Source organism: Cnephaeus nilssonii (assembly GCF_951640355.1).
Source record: "Cnephaeus nilssonii genome assembly, chromosome: 13".
NCBI classification, from domain to species: domain Eukaryota; kingdom Metazoa; phylum Chordata; class Mammalia; order Chiroptera; family Vespertilionidae; genus Cnephaeus; species Cnephaeus nilssonii.
In genome coordinates this window covers 55818630-55845511 of record NC_137084.1, presented here as the reverse complement: position 1 = coordinate 55845511, position 26882 = coordinate 55818630, and the positions used below count along the sequence as shown (strand labels likewise).

The 26882-nt window shown below is 39.1% G+C and overlaps 1 pseudogene across 1 annotated transcript; it reads left to right on the top strand.

Annotated features, from left to right (window-relative positions):
• The first annotated feature begins 4746 nt into the window (after positions 1-4746).
• LOC307108754 (oxysterol-binding protein-related protein 9-like) lies at positions 4747-7252 on the top strand (annotated as a pseudogene). The gene has a single exon. The product of its transcript is annotated as an oxysterol-binding protein-related protein 9-like (transcript).
• The last annotated feature ends 19630 nt before the right edge of the window (positions 7253-26882 follow it).

The window sequence follows — 26882 nt, the reverse complement described above, 5'->3', positions numbered from 1 at the left end:
CAGGGATTGTGTGCCACTAATTTGTCTCTTTCTTTTCTGCTTTCAACTAATTCAGCTTATCAGTATATGTGAACCAAACTTAAAACTATAGCTCATGTTTTTGCAACAGTTTGGATGGCCAAACTTTGATTCAGGTGTTATCATGGTCAAATAAGCTGTGTCCCAAGAGGATGTTCAAGGTGTGTACAGCCAAAACTACTAAAAGAGGTTTTGGCCAGGAAGACATACTAAACTATCCAGTAACATCCACTGGCCCTAATTGTGGGTTTGTGTAAGGGAGGCAAAGCAGCACAAAACATGTTATTTTTCCCCACAAAACTTGAATTCTGTTTTGAAATATTGGACTATGTAAACAAACAATACAACAGAATTAAAAGAGAAATTGGTGGCCTGGCCAGTTTGGCTCAGTGGATAGAGCGTTGGCTTGTGGATTAAAGGATTCTGGTTTCAATTCCGGTTAAGGGCACATGCCCGGATGGTGGACTCGATCCCCAGTGTGGGGCATGCTGGAGGCAGCCAATCAATGATTCTCTCTTATCATTGATGTTTCTGTCTCTCCCTCCATCTCTCTTCCTCTCTGAAATCAATTTAAAAAAATATTTTTTAAAAGAGAGAAATTGGTGTCTAATAAAAAACTTTGTAATGAAGTAAAGACAGCATATGCCATAAAAACTCAAAGAAAGATTAAGCCAAAGGACCAGAGAGATAGGAAAGGCTTCCTAGGGGAACTTGGGCCTGACCTGAACCTGGAATTATCACTGGGTTTGGATAGGATGGGTAAAGGCCATTCCATGTTGGAAGGAGTGGCAAAGGGAAGGTATCTTTGCTTCATCCTCATTTATGCAACAATTGAACTCTCATATGTGGCACATCCTGTGTTGGATGTGCAGGTACCAATGAGTGCTACTTAAATTCTTGATGAATGGAGTGACAGAGAGTCTGCATAAATAGGAGAGATGTAGTAGAGAACAGTACAAGGTGCAAAATTGAGATGAGGCCATAATATGGAGAGGCTTAAAAGCCAGACAATGGTCTTTTAGGAAACGGAACACTATCAAAGGTGCTCAAATTAAGAATTATCATAATGAAATTGGCATTTAAAAATGATGAATTGAGCTGAGTTGTACAGTCAGGAGGCAAAGAAGCCAGCCAGAAGAAAATGGCCACAGACTCAGTGTGAATTATTAAGGTCCAGGTTGTTGGCAGAGCACAGAGAGGAAGTGAGTGGCATGAATGATATTCTAAAGGAAGAAGACAGGAGAGGATAAATCAATGATACTTCTGAGGTCTGCATGCCATACATAACTGGAGGTGATAGGCTAGGAACAGAGGGGTTGGGAAGAAGAATGTGCATGTGTATCTTCCCAAATGTGATGTGATGGTGACAGACAGTAGGAAACATTGAAAGCCCTGATTGTAATTCTATTAATGACATGGTTAGGCATTTCTTTCCCTGTGTCTTTCTATTTTTTCCTGGCTAACTTATTTCTGGTACCTGATTTCCAACAGATACAGAGTAAAGAAACAGGTCCAGTATCAGGCTTCTTCACGTCTTTAGTGAATGACAAGACTGCACTTAGAAGTCATTAAGAAGATGACTGTCGCAAAATTGACAAGTACTCCTGCATGGCGTGGAACAGCTGGCTGTTTCCCCTCGAATACACGATTCTTTTGTTGGCACATTGATTTACTAACTGGGGCTTATTTCAACAGAGGCTGGCATCCTGAGTTAATGGCCCTGGCTGAGCTGGTGAGAGTGACAGGGAACAGTGCCCAATTACTTAGGATGAATGCCAGCCTCATTTCACCCCACCCAAGGGAAACATTTGTCATTCACCCACAGAGTAAGGTGAGCTCAGAGAGTACAGCACCAAGAACACATATCCAAATTAGGGCAGAACAGTTCGTTTGGGCCAACTTAATTTAAAACAAAAAAAAGTATATTACTCACTGCTAAAATTCTGCCTTTCTCTCCCAAGAAATGTTTCCAACTCTTAAGCCTCTTTCTTTGGCCAAAGTAGAAGACTTCAATGTCCCTTCAGATTCCTGTTGTCATCAAAGCTAAGTTTAGTGTCTTCACAGAGATCCTACCCCAGAAAACCTGCCCCAGAGACAGTGTCTGTGGACAACAGAGGTTTGTGTCAAGATTCCCCCTGCAGTTCACTCTCAGTAGAATTTTAGCTTTTGAACAGAATAATTTTAAACAAAACAGAACTAGGAAATCATGACAGCTAGGCTGAGGCTGGCACTCAGTAGATCTAATTGAAAGATGGAAAATTCACTTCTGCTGATATGAAATTTCTGGATGATTTCCTCACAAGTGGAATTTGGGGTCCATTAAGTCAGGCAGCTTGAAGGATGATTATATTTTTCACTTTACAGTAAATCCTCACTCAGATTCATTAGCACCATCTCGATTGCTTAGTTCTCTATTCTCAGAAATTATAAAAATGCTTTATTTCCATAAGTTAGAAGTTTGGGATGGTTAGGCACACAATGCAATATACAAATCATGTATCATAGAAATATACACTTGAAACCTATATAAGCTTAAATTTAATTGAAAAGTGCAGTATTTAATATATGATTAGATTGATTTTTTCTTTTTTCATTTTTTATTTTTAAGTTTTATTTTACTTTTTCCAGCTTCATTGAGGTGTACTTGACAAATAAAAATTGTATATATTTAAGCTATACTGTGTGATGTTTTGATACATGTAACATTTTGAAATTATTATGACAGTTAACATAATTAATATATTCATCACCTTATATAGTTACTAGAGGCCCGGTGCATGAAATTCATGCACAGGGGATGGGGAGGGGTGTGTTCCTCAGCCCAGCCTGCACCCTCTCCAATCTGGGACCCTCGAGGGATGTCCAACTGCCTGTTTAGGCCCGATCCCGGTTGCCCTAAATGGGCAGTCGGACATACCTGTCACAATCCAGGACTGTTGGCTCCCAACTGCTCACCTGCCTGCCAGCCTGATCACCGCCTAACCACTTCTGCCTGCCAGCCTGATCACCCCCTAACCGCTACCCTGCAGCCTGATCGATGCCTAACTGCCCTCCCCTACAGGCCTGGTCCCCCGCAACTGCCCTCCCCTGCAGGCTGGTTGCCTCCAACTGCCCACCTCTGTTGGCCCGGTTATCCCTAACTGCCCTCCCTTGCAGGACTGGTCCCTCCCAACTGCCCTCCCCTGCCAGCCATCTTGTGGTGGCCATCTTGTGTCCACATGGGGGCTGCCATCTTTGACCACATGGAGGCAGCCATCTTGTGTGTTGGAGTGATGGTCAATTTGCATATTACCTCTTTATTATATAGGATGAGGTATTTTTGTGTGTATGTGGTAAGAAAAATTAAGATGAACTCACTTAGCAAATTTCAAGTATACAATGCAGTATTTATATATTTTTCAATTATAGTTGACATATATTAGTTCCAATTATGCAACATAATGCTTAGACATTTATATAACTTGTGAATTGATCACTGTGATAAGTCTAGTACCCATCTGACACCATACATGGTTATCCTATGTAATAAAAGCCTAATATGCTAAGTGTCCGGTCGTCCGTTCAACCAATCAAAGTGTTTTATGCTAATGATATGCTAAGGCCACTCAACTGGTCGCTATGACGTGCACTGACCACCAGGTGGCAGACACTCTGGCCGGTAGGTTAGGTTGCTGCTGGGGTCCGGCCGATAGAGACTGAGCGAGATGGGCTGGACACACCCTAGAGCCCTCCCGCGGTCCCTCCCTGGCTGGCCAACCTCCCACATCCCCCCCTCCCAGCCCTGGTCATGCACCAGTGGGGTCTCTCAGCCTGGCCTGTGCCCTCTTGCAATCCAGGACCGCTCGGGGGATGTCAGAGAGCCAGTTTCAGCCCGATCCCGCAGGCCAGGCTCAGGGACCACCACTGGTGCATGAATTTGTGCACTGGGCCTCCAGTTACAATATAATTGACCACATTAATTATACTGTACTTGATATCCTGTGACTAGTTCTATAACTGCCAATTTGTACTTCTTAATCCCTTTCACCTTTTTTTCCCTTCTTACCCTGCTTTCCCATCTGTCTATCATCAGTTTGTTCTGATCTAGGACTTTGTTTCTGTTTTATTAGTTCATTTATTTTAGTTTTTAGATTCCATATGTTAGTTAAATCATATGGTTTTTGTTTTTCTCTGACATATTTCACTTAACATACCTTGTAGCTTCATCCATGTTGTTACAAACCGTAAGATTTCATTCTTTTTTATGGCTGAGTAATATTCCATTGTATATATGTACCACATCTTCTTTATCCAGTCATTTACTGATGGGCACTTAAATTGCTTTCATATCTTGGCTATTGTAAATAATGCTGTGATAAACATAGGGGTGCATGTATCTTTTCGAATTAGTGCTCCAGATTTTTTCAGATAAATAACCCAGTAGTGGAGTTGCTGTATAATGTGATATTTTGATATACACAACATTGCGATGGTGTGACCACAGGCAGGTCAACTGACCATATCCATAAAGTGGAGATGACTCCTACCCCAGAGCATTGCTACCTAGATTACATGGTCTGATGTTTGTTTAAATTCCAAGTGGTATGCTTGACATATTGTAGGGAATCAAGTTTATATATATTTTAAATATAAGCAGATAATTGTGCTTGTATAGTCAACTTCAAGCAAGACTTGTGTTAGTCACTATAAATTACCAATTAAAAGCAGAAAGGCAGGTTGTCATTGGCGGCTCCCAAGATGGCGTCCATCATGGAGGGGCCGCTGAGCAAATGGACTAACGTGATGAAGGGCTGGCAGTACCGTTGGTTTGTGCTGGACTACAATGCGGGGCTGCTCTCCTACTACACGTCCAAGGACAAAATGATGAGAGGCTCTCGCCGAGGATGTGTTAGACTCAGAGGAGCTGTGATTGGTATAGACGATGAGGACAACAGCACCTTCACAATAACTGTTGATCAGAAAACCTTCCATTTCCAGGCTCGTGATGCTGATGAGCGAGAGAAGTGGATCCATGCCTTAGAAGAAACAATTCTTCGGCATACTCTTCAGCTTTAAGGTCTGGATTCAGGATTTGTTCCTAGCGTCCAAGACTTTGATAAGAAACTTACAGAGGCTGATGCTTACCTGCAAATCTTGATAGAACAATTAAAGCGTTTTGATGACAAACTTCAAAACTGCAAAGATGATGAACAGAGAAAGAAAATTGAAACTCTCAAAGAGACAACAAATAGCATGGTAGAATCAATTAAACACTGCATTGTGTTGTTGCAGATTGCTAAAAGTACTATTAATCCTGTAGATGCAATATATCAACCTAGTCCCTTGGAACCTGTGATCAACACAATGCCTTCCCAGTCTGTCTTACCTCCAGAATCTGCTCAGTTGTGTAAGTCAGAGCAGCGTCCATCTTCCCTACCAGTTGGACCTGTGTTAGCTACCTTGGGACATCATCAGACTCCAACACCAAATAGTACAGGCAGTGGGCACTCACCACCTAGTAGCAGTCTAACTTCTCCAAGCCATGTCAACTTGTCTCCAAATACAGTCCCGGAGTTCTCTTATTCTAGCAGTGAAGATGAATTTTATGATGCTGATGAATTTCATCAAAGTGGCTCATCCGAAAGTGCTTAATTCCTCTGGATCTGCTTCAGTCTTGACCCACAGTAGCTCAGGAAATCGTCTAAAGCGTCCAGATACCATAGAATCACTTAATTCTTCCATGTCCAATGGAACAAGTGATGCTGACCTTTTCGATTCCTATGATGACAGAGATGATGAAGGGGAGGCGGGGTCGGTGGAAGAGCACAAGAGCGTTATCATGCATCTCTTGTCACAGGTTAGGCTTGGAATGGATCTTACTAAGGTAGTTCTTCCAACATTTATTCTTGAAAGAAGATCTCTTTTAGAAATGTATGCAGACTTTTTTGCACATCCGGACCTGTTTGTGAGCATTAGTGACCAAAAGGATGCCAGAGACCGAATGGTTCAGGTTGTGAAATGGTACCTCTCAGCCTTCCATACGGGAAGGAGAGGATCAGTTGCCAAAAAGCCATACAATCCCATTTTGGGCGAGATCTTTCAGTGTCACTGGACATTACCAAATGATACTGAAGAGAACACGGAGCTAGTTTCAGAAGGACCAGTTCCCGGGGTTTCCAAAAACAGTGTAACATTTGTGGCTGAGCAGGTTTCCCATCATCCACCCATTTCAGCCTTTTATGCTGAGTGTTTTAACAAGAAGATATAATTCAATGCTCATATCTGGACCAAATCAAAATTCCTTGGAATGTCAATTGGGGTGCACAACATAGGGCAGGGGTGTGTCTCGTGTCTAGACCATGATGAACATTACATCCTCACATTCCCCAATGGTTATGGAAGGTCTGTCCTCACAGTGCCGTGGGTGGAACTAGGTGGAGAATGCAATATTAATTGTTCCAAAACTGGCTATAGTGCAAATATTGTCTTCCACACGAAACCTTTCTATGGGGGCAAGAAACACAGAATTACTGCTGAGATTTTTTCTCCAAATGACAAGAAGTCCTTTTGTTCAATTGAAGGGAATGGAATGGTGTCATGTATGCAAAATATGCAACAGGGGAAAATGCAGTTTTTATAGATACCAAGAAGTTGCCTATAATCAAGAAAGTGAGAAAGTTGGAAGATCCGAATGAGTATGAATCCCGCTGCCTTTGGAAGGATGTCACTTTCAACTTAAAAATCAGAGATATTGATGCAGCAACTGAAGCCAAGCATAGACTTGAAGAAAGACAAAGAGCAGAAGCCTGAGAAAGGAAGGAGAAGGAAATTCAATGGGAGACGAGGTTATTTCATGAAGATGGAGAATGTTGGGTTTACGATGAACCATTACTGAAACGTCTTGGTGCTGCCAAGCATTAGGTTGGGAAATGCAAAGTTTACACCTGATAACCAGGGCAGTAGGCGTAATTAAGCAACAGTCTTCCTTTGGGAGAACATACTCCCTTCTTATTGCAGTGGTTCCTATCTCAGGGATACTGGATTTTCCGATGCAGATGAACAATTAAAGCGAGAAAAGCTTCCCTTTTTACTCTTTTGTGGCAGTTACAATTTTGACTTCAGTCCTGAGAAAAACTTCAGGTTTTGAAAACACCATGTCTGCTCCTTTTCCAAACCCCAGGCTTTGAAAAGCATTTAAAAATCCCAGTCTCAAACTCTGCACTCTGGTACTGCTGTTGAGATAATATATCATCTGTTTCTTAGTTCATATAATCTTGGGATATATATACACACATATATATATATATACATACACGTACATATACATATATACCTGATGCCAGATTTTTCAAAAATATTCCATCTGTAAATATTGGTTCCTCTGAGTTCTTTTAGAAATTTAGCGCAATGTATTAAAATCAAGTATTAAGAAATTTCATGGTCTCACCTACAATAACTTTTATTTTGTAATTGTATCTAACTCTGGGTTACAGTTTAATTATACTCAGTGCTTCTTAAGGCTTCATAAAGTACTTTTTCCAACCTTAAAAAAAAAAAGCAGAAAGGCAGCATGGATATGCTATAAAGAACATTTGTCTTCATTTCTAAGTAATTGGGTCCTACAACTAACCTCCCCTCTTCCTGCCTAAGGAACTTCAAGACTCAAATTTCAGGCTTCAATGTTCTTGTCTGTTAAATAGGGATGCTTTGTATATATCCCTCATGGAATTGTTATAGTAACATTCTGCACACAGAGATGCTTTTTAAATCTGAATGATTACTATAGACAAGACCTATGGATGGTATTTGGCATCACTTATGAAAAAATCCAGAGTGGTCTTACTTAGATTCTGAATAGCCACACATTGTAGAGAATCTACAATATGCCAGTCACTTGCTAAGCACTTTACAAACACATTCACTGACTCGCTAAATCCTCATGACAATCAGGATTTATAATTGCTCCCAGTTTCCATGAGGAAATTGCGGTTCAAAGATGTTAAGCATTGTATCTAAGGCCACTTGGCAATGAGTAGGACCAAGGCACAAGCCCAGGTCTGTCTGGTTCAAGGCACAAGTTCCTAGTACCATGTGGCATTACCACAGCAGTGTGAACAAACAGATGCCGCCCAAATTAAAATGACATGGAATGGTGGTAAGCACATTGGCATGGGCTGTGTGTAGTGGGTGGGACCGATGCTGAAACTAGGCAGAAGTATGTGTACTGTCTGAGGGGAACGAGGACAAACAAAGAACTTGCTTATGAAAAAAATCTGTTGCTCTCAAAATATTCTTCTGTACACATTTTGGTTGAATAGAATCCTAATTTCTCTGAAATAAAGAGCAGTTGGAGATGTAGTGGAACATAGTGAGCTGTCAGGAAGGCTGTAAACAGTTACAGGGTGGCTGGTCTCGGGAGGACCCCCTTAAGTATGGTGTGACTTTTAAGTGAGCCTCATTTAAAATGTGACCCTTCAGCCCATTAGTATCCCATTCGGCAATACTTTTTAATTGCTTATTAAAATGTTGTACAAGTTGTTAAGAGAAACATATAGGAGATTTTCGGTCATCTTAGCTAATATGTTCATGGAGCACTCCAAAAATATGTTTTATTGGGAAATGGTGTCCTTTTTAAATTGTGAGTAGAACAAGTACAGCTACTTTGTTAGTTTAGTGAAAGTTGAATTTCAAAGGAGCCAAGAAACCATTTGGTTTTGTCTATACTATCTAGTTACAAGGTCCTTCCTGAAAATATCATCAAAATGGAAACTTTCAAAGAAAAAAAATGATAAGGATCCTTTAGTAATAATCTGTGTTGGATTTCCCAAGCAGATATTTAGAGTAAGTCATTTCCTTTTCTTTTCTAAATATTAATTCTGCCATTTTGTGTTTTTACTGATCATAAATAATAATGCATTCCTGTTCTAAATATTTTGTTCTAATTACGTAGAACAAATGTCATCATTTAAACATAAACATTGTTAGTACTTTGATGAACATTCTTCTGTACACATGTATCTTTTATATCTGTCTCTCTTGTGCACACTCATACACACATGCACATATACACATGATCCTGTATAAATGGAATCAAACACATCTAACACTTTATTAAGGTTCTTCTTTGCAAAATCCCATGGGTATCTTTTCAAGGTTTCTATTATCATGTTTTCTTAAATCTACTTAGCATTTTCATTGTATAGATGGATGAGGTTTATTAGTAGTACTGATTAAATAGCCTGAGATCAGAGACGGTAGTTTCTGTCAATTCGTAAGTACCTTTATCTCATCAGTTTTTAAGGCCCTTGCCTATAAAATAAGATGGTTGAAGTAGGTGACGTATCTAACACTGATGTTCCATACTTCTTCCACATCCTACCTTGAATTTTTTTTCTAGTTTTGTGTGCCCCTGTCTTCCCTCACCTCCCAGAATGAATTAAATACTATAAAAGAGGTATCATGAGAACACACAAGGGAGGCAAGGGGAGGGGAAGATTATTTCATGATATTTTTTTGGTGGAGAGCTTTAAAAATTGAACTCAAAGAGCTGGTAGTATTGAGCATGAGGCATGTTGTGGGAAAAGGCATTGGAAAAGCAGGGAACAGCCCAAACATGGGCACTGAGTCAGGACAGAGCACACAATCAGGTGATACCTACATAAAGGCCACTTAAAGTGACAGTAGGTGGTTGGGATCATATTATGGAGGAAATTTATAAATTATGGGAATTTTGAAGGTGGGATGGAGCAGGGTAGGAAGTGAGAGTTTCTTAAAGTCTTAAGTGAGAGGAGGATAAAGTAACAAGGTTAAAAGGATCTCTTACTCTATCCCCTCACCTTTTTTTGAGGAGCTCAGTAAAGGAGAGTTTCTAGATGTAAAAAGGCCAGTTGAGAGAGTGCAGGCTCTGAATCTTAGCAATGGGGTGTACAGGCAGTCAGTCTTGAAAAGCTTGGCCTCCGGGAGCAGACTGCCTGGGTGTGAATGTTCTCTCCAGAGTTCAAGAAATGTGTGAATCCAGGGAGCTACTTAAACTCTGCTTCAGTTTCTTCATCTGAACAGTGAGGATAATACTATTAGCTATCTTCATTGTGGGTATTTTGAAGATTGAATGTGTTGATGTTTTCATATAGCAAGCACTATAGATGTTTGACAGCAGTAGTGTAAAGACGAGATGAATGGAAGACATTTCAGAGATGGAGTCAGTGGGGCATTTAGGGAAAAAGATTTGATGCCATAAGATAAGGAAGTGAAGATGGCTCCAACATTTCTAGCTCAGGTTACTGAGAAGATGCTACAAAGATGGGTAATCAGGAGCAGGTTTGCACAGGGAGACCGTGAATGATATCTGATTTATGTGAGGTGGATCTTAAGATTTAGAAAGTATATTCACATAAAATATACAGTTGGAGATTTGAAACAGAATATGGGACTCAGGAACTCAAGGAGAGGGGTAGACTTTAGAATCACGAGTTCCATAAATCATTAGGCGTGATTTCGGGCTTGGGATATGATAAGTGAAAATTCTAGGCTTAAAGAGATAGAGTGCCTGCATCCACCTAATAAATATAGGATGTCTCCCAAAAATGTATACACACACTTTGAGTAATTATAAAGGCAGTGTGTATTAAAATATACTTTATTTTCAAAATTGAGCTATCAGCTTTTACAATGTGTATACATTTTGGGGGGGACACCTTGTATATATTGGAGGTATCTGATATGTGCATGGCAAGATATACTAGTAATTTTAACATTGGTCCTGATTATCAAGGATCCATTTGACGCCCAACTTAAAATGGTCTGTTATTACCTCCTTGAAAACATTGATGATAACAATAGTGTTCTTCTGACACTCCACTAGCCTGTCATGTGATTTCCAAATGATGATTTTTTCATCTAGGCTGCATAAAACAATGATAAATGCTCCACTTAATGAGCTTCAAAGCAATTAAGATACAGACACATCAGAGAATTCTATTGCATTTAATCATCAGAGAAATAATAAACAAAAAAGCACTGTGATGATTCAATGAACTTGATAAATCAATTACAAGTTAATTTTTGGAACAGATTTCCAAAGCTATACAACTCTGATATACTATGGTTGTAAGTTCATTGTTAAGTTCTAAAAGGATGAGAGGGGACTAATGGAAAAAAGGACTTAGGTAGGATTTAGGAAAAAACTAGTTGTTTGTGGTCTCCAATTTCAGGATTTTTGTCAAATCATACTTTTTCTGAACCTCAATTTCCTTATTTGTGAAATTATACTAAAAACATTTATTTTGTGATACTGTGATGAAAACAAGTGAAATATTGCAGTTAGAAATTATCTTATGTCTGCTGATTAGTTTTGCTAGCACATGCAGGGACAAAGTGGGGTGGGTCATTGGTGTCTGTGGCAAAGAGAGTGGGCCTAGTTGCCAAGAAAACTCATCACAGCTTGACCATCACTTCATCACTTGATCACTTGGTTGTGTTTAGCTTACTAAACGTCAAGGTCTGGACCTCAGTCTTGCAGGCTCAGCACAGTGGGGAACAGATCCATTTCTCAGAAACAGGCTCATATATACAAGCAAATAAAACAGAATTTCAATGTTCTCATTTATACCAAGACATAGTCATCAGTGAGAATTGAATGAAGTAGAAATTCCATCATATTCTCTTTCTTCTGGCATACTTTCTCAGATATTAACAATGCCATTTTAACATATGGAATTTGAAATATGAAGGATTACATAGAATCAGAATTTTAACTATATGACATTATACACTAACCTGCTGCAGACATCTAATAATAGAAGTCTTGTCTTGGTGAAGACTTCTATTCCTTGCATGGCACTTGGTCATGGCCCAAATCTCACCCCTGTGATTCTCCTTTTTTAATCTTTAGTGACTGATCAAACACCATTCTCAAAGTACATCTTTAATATGTTACTATAATACAGTAGTTCTCAACCTTTCTAATGCCGCGACCCTTTAATACAGTTCCTCATGTTGTGGTGACCCCCAACCATAAAATTATTTTCGTTGCTACTTCATAACTGTAATTTTGCTACTGTTATGAATTGTAATGTAAATATCCATGAGAATGGAACTCTTGGTTTGACCTTTTTAACCTGTGGAAGGAAGGCCAGCCACCTCCCTGCCTGGGACATGCTTGTTTTGAGGCTAAAATAAGACTTTACTTTCTCCCACTGATGTAAGGTTTCTAATACATATGGTTAAAGGGATCCCTAACTTGTATAACTGGCTTTATAAAATGGACTAGAGGCTGGGTGCACGAAATTCGTGCATGGGGTAGGGGGTGTCCCTCAGCCCAGCCTGCACCCTCTCCAGTCCAGGACTGCTGGCTCCCAACTGGTCGCCTGCCTGCCTGCCTGATTGCCCCTAACCGCATCTGCCTGCCAGCCTGACCGACGCTTAACTGCTCCCCTGCCAGCCCAATTGCCCCTAACTGCCCCCCCCTGCCTGCCTGGTCACCCCTAACTGCCCTCTCCTACCAGCCTGGTCACCCCTAACAGTCCTCCCCTGCAGGCCTGTTCACCCCCAACTGCCCTCCCCTGCTGGCCCGGTCACCCCTAACTGCCCTCACTTGCCGGCCCGGTCACCCCTAACTGCCCTCACTTGCCGGCCTGGTCACCCCTAACTGTCCTCCCCTGCAGGCCTGGTGGCCCAAACTGCCTTCCCCTGCTAGCCCGGTCACCCCTAACTTCACTCCCTTGCCAGCCTGGTCGCCCCTAACTGCCCTTCCCTGCCAGCCTGGTCACCCCTAACTGCCCTACTGGACTGGTCACCCCTAACTGTCCTCCCTTGCAGGCATGGTCACCCCAAACTGCCCTCCCCTGCTGGCCCAGTCACCCCTAACTGCCCTCCCTTGCCAGCCTGGTCATCCCTAATTGCCCTCCCCTGCCAGCCTGGTCGCCTCCAACTGCCCTCCCCTGCTGGCCTGGTCCCCCCCACAACTTCCCTCCCCTACAGGCTCGGTTGCCCCTAACTGCCCTCCCCTGCTGGTCTGGTGGCCCCCAACTGCACTCCCCTGCATGCCTGGTCACCCCCAACTGCCCTCCCCTGCAGGCCTTGTCCCTCCCAACTGCCCTCCCTTGCTTCCTGGTTGCCCCCAACTGCCCTCTCCTGCTGGCCTGATCACTCACAACTGCCCTCCCCTGCCGGCCATCTTGTGGTGGCCATCTTGTGTCCACAGGGGGGTGGCCATATTTGACCACATGGGGCAGCCATCTTGTGTGTTGGAGTGATGGTCGATTTGCATATTATTCTTTTATTAGATAGGATTGGAGTGTTTTTGTGTTTTGTTTTGTTTTATTTTTTTGGTGACTTGTAATTGTTGACCATGGGAATTATGTATATTTTAAAGCTATGAAACCATCTAGTCCTATAGTCTTTTTAAGCATTATCTTTCCAATCTCTTCTTGGTAATTGGTTGATTCAAGTTTTGTTTTTTTATTTTGGAGGGGGTATTTTTATAACATTTTGTTAGTAAATATTTCTTGCAGATTTGAAAGACTTTTTTGCTAGAGTTGCACATAATATTCTTATATACTTTTCTCATTTTCATTTCTTTAGATATATGTTTTTTATTCCTAATTTCAACTGTTTTTGCTCTCTCACTGTATCTTTCAGATGACAACTTTAGAATTAATTTTTCTATTTACTTTAATTTTTAAAGTTATTAATTCTTTTACTCTATATTTTCATGATTTTTAATTGTTTTATCTTATAAATTAGTGATATAAATATTGAATTCCACTGTATTAGTCTTTAATTGTTTAATAATGAAGACATTTAGATTTTCTTCTGATAATTGCTTCAGCTGTTTCCCATAGTTTGGGTTTTAAGTGTTTACATTTTGTTTTTTTATAGGAATTAGACAATTTATTTTTATTTTTATTATGATTTAAAGGTTATCTAAATGGGTGTTTATTAATTATAAGTACTTATGTCATTTTATTTTTATTTCTAATATGTTTGCTTATTATCAGTGAATACCTATTAAATATCTACTTTTAAAAATAACCATGAAGATATACTTTGTAACAAAGAACATGACTACTTATGTTAGTTATATGAATATGTGACAATGTGTATGTTCTATTGGAAGGATGGAATAAGGCATCGATTATATGCCAGTTACCTATTTAAGTACTATACACAAAGCAATGACCAAAAATAGACTAAGCTCACATTTAAATTTGAAGAAAAAAACAATAATCAGAACAAATAAATACAGCATATATCATCTTAAAAATAATGAGATGGTGATACTAACAATATTTAATAACTTAGTACAGATAAAGAAAATTCTAATTCCAAAAAAATCAGTTATTCTCTGAATCAAATGGTTACCAAGTGATAGAAGTTGTAGCATTAATCATTCATGAAATCATTCTTATTACTTCAAAATCATTTGTTCATTTTAGAAATTGCTAGTGGTCTCTTTGGACTAACTCATCTGTTATTAGCTAAATGATGCCTTTTTTGGTGCCACATTTTGAGATAGATTTGACAGAGAGAATCACATAAATATTTTTAATGAGCATTCTTCATTTTAATTGATAGCCACTAGGTGATTTGTAGCCTCAACAAGAAAAAAAATGCTTCTTAACAAATAAGTATTATTGATGATGCTAAATTCTCTGTTCCTTTTGAATAACAGTTACAATCAAAATTATTTTTAACTACCTTTGAATATATTAAAATCTCAGTAATCTCTCTACTTTTGATTAAGTGAAAATCATTTATTAGATTGTGTTAAGTGATGAAGATTATTTATTAAGATACCATATTTAATTATTTGCCTCAATTTTATGAAATTATTTCTTAATACTAACCTATGGAGCTTTATTGACATCATTGGGACAACTTTCAGGACTCAGTAAATTAGAAACAAAACAAAATTTTATTATCTCTTTCATGTTTGTCATCTTACAAGCACATTTTCTAACTTATTAAGAAATCTAACCCTCTAGAAATCGTTATTTAGTTTTGTTTCAAATACTTTGTCATATTTGTTTATTTATAGAGTTTCACTTTTCTTTTATGGATTCTTTTATTTGATTTATACATTCAGTCACAAACTGTTTATTAAATTAATACATCAGCTTTATTATTACTATGTTTCCTTCTTGTAAAGAGAAAAAAATACTAGCATCTCTGTTAAAATGTCATTTACAAAGCCAAATTTAGTTTAAAATTTATGTTTTTAAATATTTAATGACTTCTGTTTCATAATTTACATCAAAGTGAATATCCAAGGCCTGATACAATTTCCAAACCAGTTCTGCAGCTAGATTATAAGTTGCTGCCAATTTAGCTTAATTTCTAACTTTTAGATCCGCAGATATATATATTATTTTTGATAGTTGTATGATGACTAGATGTAAATTTAAAGTTTATTGAAAAAAGATGATTAAAATTATTTACCTAATTACAGCATCATCTAGAGCAGGAGTGGTGAACGTCCGGCCCGAGGGCCATATAAGGCCTCCAAAATCATATGGTCTGGCCCTGCCAAGGCATTAGGGGTGAGTTAATTAAATGTTTGACCAAATATAGCAGGCTAAGTTTTAAGTTGATACTTTTGTATGGCCCACGAATTATATTATAAATATCCAAATGGCCCTTGGCAGAGAAAAGGTTCCCCACCCTTGATCTGGAGATACTTTTATTTGGAACAGTGCCAATTAAAACATCTGGAAATTTTCAGAATCTTGGCTGAAACTCCTGTCTGTCTCTTTAGTGTCATACTGTACCATTTGCACAAAGATTTGATACAGTTTTCAAAGTTTTCAGTAATTCTACTTTTTTTCACTCACCTATGGTAATAAAAGGGTAATATGCTAATTAGACTGGACATCTTCCGGAAGTCCTTCCGGACAAAGCTACAGTGGCGGGGCTGAGGCAGAGGCAGTTAGGGGTGATCAGGCCGGCAGGGGAGAGGAGTTAGGGTGATCAGGCCAGCAGGGGAGAGCAGTTAGGGGTGATTAGGGAGACAGGCAGAGAGGTTAGGGGTGATCAGGCAAGCAGACAGAGGTAGTTAGGGGCAATCAGGCAGGTAGGGGAGTAGTTAGGAGCATTAGGCAGGCAGGCAGAGTGTTTAGGGGTGATTAGGCAGGCAGGAAGGTGAGCGGTTAGGAGCCAGCAGTCTTGGATTGCAAGAGGGATGTCTGATTGTCATTTTAGGCCTAATCCTGCAGGCATTGAGCCTAAACCAGCAGTTGGACATCCCCCAAGGGGTCCCGGATTGGAGAGGGTGCAGGCCGGGCTGAGGGACACCCCCCACCTTCACAAATTTTGTGCACTGGGCTTCTAATAAATAATAAAAGTAGATATATTATTTCACATAATGCCCCTTCTAATGCACAGGAACCATATAAACCATATAACTTCAAAGTCATGAATTTTACATTTTAAGTAAATTTTTTTAAAACAGGTCAAACAGTTGAAACATCGTTGATAATGACTGAATTTTTAAAAACATTTCTGAAGTATATAGCAAGCATGCAGAAAAGTGCACAGATGATGAGTTTATAGCTATGTACATTATCACAGAAGAGTGACTGTTACTGACTTTTTGGGAAGCCTTCCCTTTCTATCCTAGATGAAACAGAAACTCTAATTTCAATGTCCCCCATCACTTCTGCTTCCTTTTTTCTTTATGGCACTTTATCACCATCTCAGATAAAATAAATTTTCTTATTTACCCGAACTCTGAAAATAGCCCCCTAAGTCTCCCTGCCTACACCCTTTACTGTTTTAGTTCTTAGGTTCTCAAAAATTCATTTTTGTAAAATTCATTTTACCTTTCAGTACTCAAATGGCCACACTGCTATTTTATTTCTTTTTAATTGAGATTCTTTCATATCACTTAGTAACTAACATAATAGTAATTATGGTAAACAGCAATATTAATTGATAATAAAAGTTATGTCATTGGTTTATGCTGATTGTATTAGGGTACCACTGAGAACATGGGGAACTATATTCCCATCATGGTGGCATTTGCAAGACACTCAGCACTGCCTTCCAGTTGACCAAAATTAGGATTAGTTGCAAGGCTGCTCCTAGACTGTTTATGAAACACTTGTGCTTTATGTAAAGCATCAGTTCATTATTATTCTTAAGTAATGCTGTGACTGGTAATTCTGAGTGTAGATGAATCATCTGGATCTAGAGCAGAGAAAAAAAAATGACATTAGTAATGAACTACAGACTAGACATTTTTCTGATTCTGGCAAAAGTCAGAAGAGTCTGGAATTGGAATGTCATTTGATGATATGGAAGAGTTAGTAAAAAATGAAAACAAATAATTTGTGTTTAGGAGAAGAAAAGTAATTGAGTATTTAACCAAAAACATGGGGAACTTATTACTGCCAGTAATTTAAAGGTGGTTACAAATGACACTCAAAAGTTTTATCATTAAAAATGGAAAGTTCTAAGCATTTACTGTTTCTATCATTCAGGTAAAGAAGACTGCATTTATCAAAGAGGAAAATATCTTTAAAATAACATGAATCAATTTAACGTAATGAAGAAGTTAAAAAAAAAGGAAACTTGGGAAATATTCTTAATCACAGTGTCTATAAACCCTACTGGAGAGGATTTTTAAGGCACCCCTTTCAGATGAGCTTTTTGTCTGTCTGAAAGTTTCTAAAACACAGTGCCTTATGCATGTTTGATGTCTTAACAAAGGGATCTCACATAATTTTTATCCTTGACTGTAATCCATTTCTTTTAATATATATATCCTATCTAATAAAAGAGAAATATGCAAGTTGACCATACCTCTGTTACACCCACAAGCCACACCCACCAGCCAATCAGGAGCCAGTATGCAAATTAACCCAACAAATATGGCGGCGGCCACGGAGCTGGAACAAACAGGAGGCTTGGATTGCCCCCAGCGATGGAGGAAGCCAAGCTTCCCGACTGCCCTGGCCTGCCCTGGCCTCCACTCAAGGCTACAAAGTTTCAATTATAGAAGATAAATAAATCCCAGATACCAGGGCCTCCGCTTGGGTCCCCGGGGGGCGTGGCTGGCCTGCAAACCACCATAGGCCCCTCTCCTAGGCTGCCCCATGCCCCAAGGGAACCCCCACCCTGATCCGGGAAACCCTTCAGGGAAAACCAGCCAGCCCTCACCCATGCACCAGGCCTCTATCCTATCTAATAAAAGAGTAATATGCAAATTGACCATCACTCCAACACACAAGATGGCTGCCCCCATGTGGTCAAAGATCTTGTCCCCATGTAGACACAAGATGGCCACCACAAGATGGCCAGCAGAGGAGGGCAGTTGGGAAGGACCAGGCCTGCAGGGGAGGGCAGTTGTGGGCGATTGGGCCAGCAGGGGAGGGCAGTTGGGAGGGACCAGGTCTGCAAGGGAGGGCAGTTGGGGGCGATCAAGCCTGCAGGGAAGGCAGTTAGGGGTGACCAGGCCAGCAGAGTAGGGAAGTTGGGGCGACCGGGCCTGCAGGGAAGGGCAGTTTGGGGGGACCCAGGCCTGCAGGGGAGAGCAGTTGGGGGTGACCAGGCCTTCAGGGGAGGGCAGTTAGGGGTGACCAGGCCTTCAGGGGAGGGCAGTTAGGGGTGACCAGGCCTGCAGGGGAGGGAAGTTAGGGGTGACCAGGCCTGCAGGGGAAGGAAGTTAGGGGCAATCAGGCTGGCAGGGGAGCAGTTAGGCATCAATCAGGCTGGTAGGGGAGTGGTTAGTGTGTGATCAGGCTGGCAGGCAGAAGTGGTTAGGGCAATCAGGAAAGCAGGCAGGTGAGCAGTTGGGAGCCAGCAGTCCTGGATAGTGAGAGGGATGTCCGACTGCCAATTTAGGCCCAATCCTATGGGCAGTCGGACATCCCTTGAGGGGTCCCAGATTGGAGAGGGTGCAGGCTGGGCTGAGAGACAAAACCCCCATGCACGAATTTCGTGCACCGGGCCTCTAGTATATATCCTATCTAATAAAAGAGAAATATGCAAATTGACCGTACCTCTGCTACGCCCACAAGCCAATCAAGAGCGAGTATGCAAATTAACCCAACCAAGATGGTGGTTAATTTGCATATCCAGGCGCAGAGCGAAGACTGAAGACAGCGTAGAAGGAAGCCAAGCGCTGCAGAAGTGAGTGAAGCTGCGGAGAAGCAAGCAAGCAGGGCGGCTGAGAAGGGAGGGAAGCAGGTGGGGCGGCAGAGAAGGGAGGGAAGCAGGTGGGGTGGCAGAGATGGGAGGGAAGCAGGCAGGGTGGCGGAGACCACTGCAGGAAGCCCTATTCTTGCAGGAATCTTCCTGCAACAGGCCTCTAGTATATATATATATATATATATATATATATATATATATATATATATCAGAGAGGAAAGGAGAGGGAGAGAGAGATAGAAACATCAATGATGAGAGAAAATCATTAATCGGCTGCTGCTTCCTGCATGCCCCCCACTGAGGATTGAGCCCACAACCCAGGCATGTGCCCTGACCAGGAATCCAACTGTGACTTCCTGGTTCATAAGTCGATGCTCAACCAATGAGCCACACCAGCCAGGTTGTAACCCATTTCTTAAATTCAAAAGTATTTGTTATCTGGAGAAGGTGGGAATGAAGTACAGTTATATATTTGAAACCAGGAAGACCCAGCAAGTCCTGGCCCCTTTGGTTTTAACTTTTTTTTTTTTTTTTCTGAGCTCATCTCTGTTATCTCACATTTATTATAGCAGTGAGAGAAAGCCAGGTGGCACTTTCAGTAATATTCCTGGAAATCACCTCAGCTGCATGTCCAGTTCATTAGATAGGTATCTGACTTTCCACAGTGTTGCCAAACTTTCTGCTGCATAGTTGAAAGAGTCCTCTTTCTTCCAGCTACCAATGTTGCTTTCCTTTATGCTACTGATGGTCTCCTCAAAACTTCATTGGCTTTATTAACACTCTTTTTGTGGCCCTCTGGCCTTCACTCACTACACAGTCCCAAAGTCAGTGTTTTAGGTTTTTGTTAATAGTAGCATGCCACTTTTGGCACCAAAATCTCTTCTAGTTACTCTTTCGCTGCATAACAATCCCAAACTTGGTGACATGAAGTAACTCAGTAATTGAGAGCTGGAGTTGTCTGAACGTTTGCTCACTCATATGCATGTTAGTTTGTGCTGTCTGTCAGCTGGGACTTGTACCTACATATTAAAGGGTAAATATGATCACTCCATATTGCTGATTAGGCTTCCTCAGGCATAGTGACTGAGTTTCCCGAGTGTTAGTCCCAAGAGAAGCAGGAAGCTTTATCACCTTTTGTGGCCTAGCTTCAGAGGTCATACAGCATCACTTAGCTGTCAAAAGTCCAAGCATGTGAGGAGACAGCATAAATCTCACCTATCTATGGGAGGAATGTCACATTGTAGAAAGATCCTGCATGATGGGAAATAGCTTTGTGGCTGACTTTGGAAAATACAATAAGCAACAATAGTATTTCCACGCTAAATGTACCATAATTTTGAAAGCTAAATCAGATATGAATCCAACAGAAAGAGATTGCATACATAAATTATATAGTTTATGAAGAGTTTGTAAGAGACTACAGATGTCACAGCAGGGTGTAGTAAAGTTGTGAGGAATAGTGTACTATATCCAAGGCAAGATACTTAACCCTGAAGTTTGAAACAGCATACCTGGTTTTGAATCATGGTATCCATTATTTCATGTCTTGCTCCTTTTATCAGCAATGTATTTGTAAGGTTCATCTGTTCTTGCCTATCACTCATAATTCATTCATTTTCATTACTTTATGTAATTCATTTTTATGAATATACCACAACTTACTTATCATTTATCCTGTTGATGGACTTTTTTTTTTTTCTAGTTTTGGCCATTGCAAACAAGCCTGCTCTAAACATTCTTAAGTGGTGCAAATATGCAGGGATTGGCCAGGCTATACACCCTGAGTAGAATTATTGCATCATACATCATGTACATCTTCAGCTTTAATAGATAATGCCAAACCATTTTCCAGGGTAATTGAATCAATTTATAATACCACCAACAGTGAATAAGGGTATCTTTATCTTTTGGTTGATATCTTTGATAACAATTAGTACTGTCAGACTTTTCTATTTTTTGTGTGTTTATCACTCTGGGATTGTGCATTTTTCAATGTTTATTGACCATTTAGACCTTCTGTCTGTAGAATAATTCAAGTTTTGTATTTAATTTTCTATTGTTTCATATCTTTTATTACTACTTTTTTTCAGATGTCTTTATATATTCAGGGACAAACCCTTTGCCAGAAATATATACTGCAATACTTTTTCTTTTTTCACTTTCCTTAAGATGTTTTTTTCTTTCTTTATTGCTTAAGCAATTTTACCTTAATACTAGGTGATATTTTCTTATGTAATCTTCTGAAAGCACTATAGTTTTCCTTCTTTATTTAGTTCTACAAACAATCTGAAGTTAATGCTTTTGTTCATGTGTAGGATACATCCAATTATATTTATTTCCCTATGAATACTCAATTGTCCAAAGCATTTGTTAAAAGCGATGTTTTTTCCCCCATTCCTCCATATTTTTTATGAGATGTCATTTCATATTTATTGAAACAATTGATATATTTGGTTTTATTTCTTCTATTTTTACTTTACATTCATTACATAATATTTTCTTCTTACTAATTTTCTTCTATTTTGGTTTTAGTAAACATTTCCCCCTTCTTATTATGGAAGATTTATATTCTTCACACCCCTATGTTTAGCCTCCATTTCCTGAAACTCAAATATCTATGCCTATCTATAATTATAAATCTCTATATTCAGTATTACATGAAAATAAGGTATCAACTATTTTCATACCTTTATTCCCTGTTTCTCTTGCTTATTTCACACTGTAGTAAGATGAATATTTTAGTGCATTAAGAGTTCACCCTGGTCTCCTACTTACTGAATACCTATATATTTTTAAGATGATTTAGAAATTTTAATCATAGGTGATTATCAGGATTTCCCTTGCAGTATGACTATATTAGTTTAGTAACCCTCTTTAGAATTTCTTACAAACTGTCATTATCTGTTTATATGCACATATACATGGAGGTTAAGAATGATAGAGAGATTGGTCTGTTTGTTTTATTTCTCGATTTGTTAGAATCTTTCCAGGAATATTTTTACCAAATAGATTCTCTGAATATTTGCATATCTACAAATTATTTACTTTTAGTAAAGTAAATGATAAATAATAATCTGACTATCAGAGTCTAGTGTAGTAGTTCTTTTCTCTGTCATCTGTAGATGGTATTCTTTATCTTCTAGATTCTGTTTCAGATAAAATGTCTGATACCACTCTAATTTTGTTGTTGTTGTTGAATGAGTATGCAGTGTTTATGAAATTGTGATCACAGTAGTGCAGCTCTGGTCCCAGAGTAGTTTTGCTTTCTTAAAAAATTTACCTTTATTGTTGAAAGTTCTGTTTTTTTTTTAAATAAATAACTTGTTTTTCTGTGAAGAAACTTTCAAATTTTCATCTCTATTTTTTAATTGTTAAAAAAACTTTAGAGTTCACAATTTTGCCTGGATATGTGTACGTGTATATACCTTTGTTTTATCGATCTTACCTGGAACATGGTGAGCACTTTAAATTAGAATAGTTAAATGTTCTAAAATTCAGTGAGCTTTTCTTCTTTCATTTGTCTAACCATTGCTTTTTTAATTTTTTCTATAAGTCTCATAGTTAGTCTGTGTTTTTCCTTCAAGTCCATTATCTTTTCTTCCATTACTATTTTCTTATGTTTTGTTATGTTTGGTCACATATCGCTTCTTGTTCTTTAAAAATATTAATAACTTTTTAAAAGTGCACACCTTTCCTTTTTCTTCCCCTGAATTATTTTTCCAGTTGGAAATATTGTGAATCTAAAAGTCTCCCTTTATTTTGTCATTATTATTATTTTTATTTTTTATTTTTTTGCTGTGCAGGCTTTCAGTGTTTCTAATAGTAAAACATTTTCAAGAACTTTAGGGGTTTCTCATCAGTGTCTCTCTAAACAAGAAGCTCTCCCACAGGCCTTTCTTATATAATCCATCTCTATTCCTGGCCTCTATTTTGATGGCTGAGGGGAATCCATGAGTCACATGCCTAATCTCTTCAAAGAGCCTTCTGTGCGACTGACTGAACAGTCTGACCTTTTGATCTTTCTGAACCACTATCAAAAAACTGTTGAGCTACATTCTTGACTTTTTGTCCAGAGCACTCTTTTGTGACAGTGAGTTTTCTAAATTTTGCATCTTTTGCAATCTGGATAGGTTGACACGTTCCAAATCATGAAATACTAGTTCCTTTTTGCTTAACAGTTCAATCCTTTGCTTGGAAATGTACCAAGGCAAATACCCAATTTTATTGCTTAGAGGTTTTGTTTTCCACATTGCTATGAGATACAATTCAGCTGAGCTTTGTGCTACTATATAATAAGGATTTTCTTTTTTCCACTTTCCAGTAACACGTTCCTGATTGTCTTCTAATCTCTCACTAGCAATATCTTTAATGTCCATATTTCTACCAACAGTCTGTTTATAATGCTTTATATGTTCACTAAGACAAAATAGGTGTCTCTACCATGCTTTTCACTTTATTCTGAGTCCTCACTAGAAGTCATTAATGTCCACATTTATATTAACACCCTGTTCAAGACCATCTAGACTTTTTCTATCATGCTCCTTAAAATTCTTTCATCCTCTGCCCATTGCCCAATTCCAAATCTACTTCTACTTTTTTAGGTATTTACATAGAAGCACTTCACTTCCAGGTATCAAAGTCTGTATTAATTTTCTATTGCCGCTGTAACAAAGTGCCACAAACTTAGTGACTTATAACAGCACAAATGTATTTTCGTGTACATCAGAAATGTGAAATTGCTCTCATTTGATTAAAATCATGGAGTTTGCAGGGCTGTATTCCTCCCGAGACTGTAGGGTAGAATCTGTCTCCTTGTCTTTCACAGCTTCTAGGGCAGTGGTTCTCAACCTTTCTAATGTCACGACCCTTTAATACAGTTCCTCATGTTGTGGTGACCCCCAACCATAAAATTATTTTCGTTGCTACTTCATAACTGTAATTTTGCTACTGTTAATGAATCATAATGTAAATATCTGTGTTTTCCGATGGTCTTAGGCGACCCTGCTAGTGATTCTCAACCTGTGGGTCGCTGAGAACCGCTGCTGTAGAGCCTAAGACCATCGGAAAACACAGATATTTACATTATGATTCATTAACAGTATCAAAATTACAGTAATGAAGTAGCAACGAAAATAATTTTATGGTTGGGGGTCACCACAACATGAGGAACTGTATTAAAGGGTTGTGACATTAGAAAGGTTGAGAACCACTGTTCTAGGGGCCTCCTGAATTCTTTGATTTGTTGTCCCTTCCTTCATCTTCAAAGTCAGCCAGGTAACACATTCAGTTCTCTCTGACTCTTTCACTCCTGCCTCCCTTTTGATTATATTGGACATACATGTATGATGCAAGATAATCTTTTCATCACAAGTTCCTTAACTGATTCACATACCAGTTCCTTTTGCTTTGTCAGGTCAGGTAACATAGTGTATTAGGATTCTCCTGAATAGAACCAATATATGATTGATAGATAGATAGATAGATAGATAGATAGATAGATAGATAGATAGATAGATAGATTCCCTCTTCACTGGAAGAGGTCAGATTATTTTTTCTAAGTCCAGCTGATTGAATGAGGACCATCCACAACTTAAAGGATAATCAATGTTTACTGACTTAAATGTCAATTTCATGTAAAATACCTTTATAAAAACATATAGAATAATATTTGACCGAATAGCCTACTTGACACATAAAATTAACCATCACACACAGTAACAGATATTAGGGATTAGTTGAACATCTTGGCAGGGGGTGGGGGATTATTCTGCCTACACAGTGATGATCTAAAAATTTAAAGACTTAAAGGAGTAAAGTAAGAAAACAAAAATGACAGGATGGGTGTGCAGGTATAAATGGTTGTGTCAAAAAGCATTTCAGACAGATAAACTATAATTTGCAATAGCATGGAGTTTTGGGGACTAGATGGAAATGCAGATGTCAAAAAAAGTGTCAAGAGGCAAAGCTGTAGAGGTGGCCATGGCCAGCTTGGAGACATAAGTGGTTAGTCTTCATAAAGGGTTTTTACTTTTAACCTAAACTGAATCATTGGGTGTGGTTAGTGAGATTACCCATAGTGAATCACTGCTGAGCTTTTTTTTTTTTTTTTTAAATATATTTTATTGATTTTTTACAGAGAGGAAGAGAGAGGGATAGAGAGTTAGAAACATCGATCAGCTGCCTCTTGCACACCCCCTACTGGGGATGTGCCTGCAACCAAGGTACATGCCCTTGACCGGAATCGAACCTGGGACCTTTCAGTCCGCAGGCTGACGCTCTATCCACTGAGCCAAACCGGTTTCGGCCACTGCTGAGCTTTAAGGAGGAAATGAGAGCTCATCATTGTGCTTGAGGAAGAACACTCTGGTACCAGTGGGAAGACTTGACTTCTAAGAAGTGTCATTGGGGATAAGAGAAAATTGAACAGTGATTGATAAAAACAATGATATTGAAGGGAAGGAGCTCAAGGAAAAATCAGTGAGAATTGGTGATGGATGAGTTAAAGAGGCTAAATCAGTAAAAATATGTCTAACAAGCATTTGAAAGATTATGTTCATGTCTAAGACAGAAATGTGATTACAAGGACAATTGATTATATTATTATAAAACAATGTAGGCATCTGGCAATGTTTTGTTTGAGTGATGTTATTATATTATAGGAAAATGTCAAGGTTGATTGACAGAAAATGATGGGGGTGTCTCATTACTGAAGACTTTCAAGGGAATTTCAAAGAGTCTGTAGATAAGATTACTCTTTTTTAAAAATATATTTTATTGATTTTTTACAGAGAGGAAGAGAGAGGGATAGAGAGTTAGAAACATCGATCAACTGCCTCCTGCACACCCCCCACTGGGGATGTGCCCACAACCAAGGCACATGCCCTTGACTGGAATCGAACCCGGGACCCTTGAGTCCACAAGCCGACGCTCTATCCACTGAGCCAAACCGGTTTCGGCAAGATTACTCTTTTTGTTAGCCCTAGTGTGAGAGTAGAAAAGGAGGGTTTGATGAGGATCCTAGGAATGTAGTAGAAGTAATGGAAGTCTTCCACCTTATTAGAGAAATAAAATGAGGGGAAAACTCACTGTCATGTAGTATGTACTATTTGCTAGTCACTGTCATAGGCACATTACATATGATTTTTTAAATCTTAATAATAATGACTCAACTTTTGAGCATGGTGTCAGGCTTTAAAAAAAGTTTGTGTGCATTTATCATTTAATCTTCATATATATGGAGTATATATGTACTGTTAGTATTGCCATATTAAAGATGAAGCTATTGAAGCCTAGGAAGCTAAAGCATCGTATCCCAAATTACATAGTATAGAAGTAAGATTCAAACTTAGACTTCTCAAACTCCAATAACCATTCCTTTAAGAAAGAAAGGTAGGGTCCATCTCTCTTGACTGACAAGGTCTCACTTGGTGTAAGTAATAAGCCAAATAGCAGCTCTTATGTAATGAACAAAGAAGATAGTCAAGAAACTTAGAGTTGCATCTTCAAATGTCCAGTGGCTAGCTATGTGACCTTGAGCAAGTCTCTACTCTCTCTCTGTCTCATTTTCCTCATCTGCAAATAGATCTATGGTTTTCATCTACTGACCCATTGACCAGTACAGAAAGTTGTTCCCTCTTTTGTGATGATTTCTTCCACCATTCCCCTCTGTGGGACTGTGAGGCTTAGGTTCCCCTTTTTCCTATCTCACATTCTAGATTCCACCTGGTGGGTGGTGATCA